Source organism: Tupaia chinensis, unplaced genomic scaffold (genome assembly GCF_000334495.1).
Source record: "Tupaia chinensis unplaced genomic scaffold, TupChi_1.0 Scaffold000184_1, whole genome shotgun sequence".
Lineage (NCBI taxonomy): Eukaryota > Metazoa > Chordata > Mammalia > Scandentia > Tupaiidae > Tupaia > Tupaia belangeri.
Window position 1 is genome coordinate 4,058,792 of NW_006159659.1, and position 308 is coordinate 4,059,099.

Consider the following 308-nt stretch of genomic DNA (forward strand, 5'->3'; position numbering starts at 1 on the left):
TTTTATATTATATTGAATAGCATATATCTTTACAGTATATTACATTTCTTTTTCCAGCACAATTACCATGCATATCAGTCAAAACAAAGACATTACTATCCACATCATCACCAACTCAATCTTAAATGTCCTTAAACCTATCTTCTCAACAAGTTTTACCTGCTGAATTGAGTTAGCTTATTAGTTTTCCTTTGTATGTTAGTGATTACATATGAAAAGCTACCTGAAATTTTTGGGAACCAGCAGTTAGCGTAATGGCTATGTTGCTGGACTCCCACATGACCAACCGCAGTTTGAGTCCTGGACCC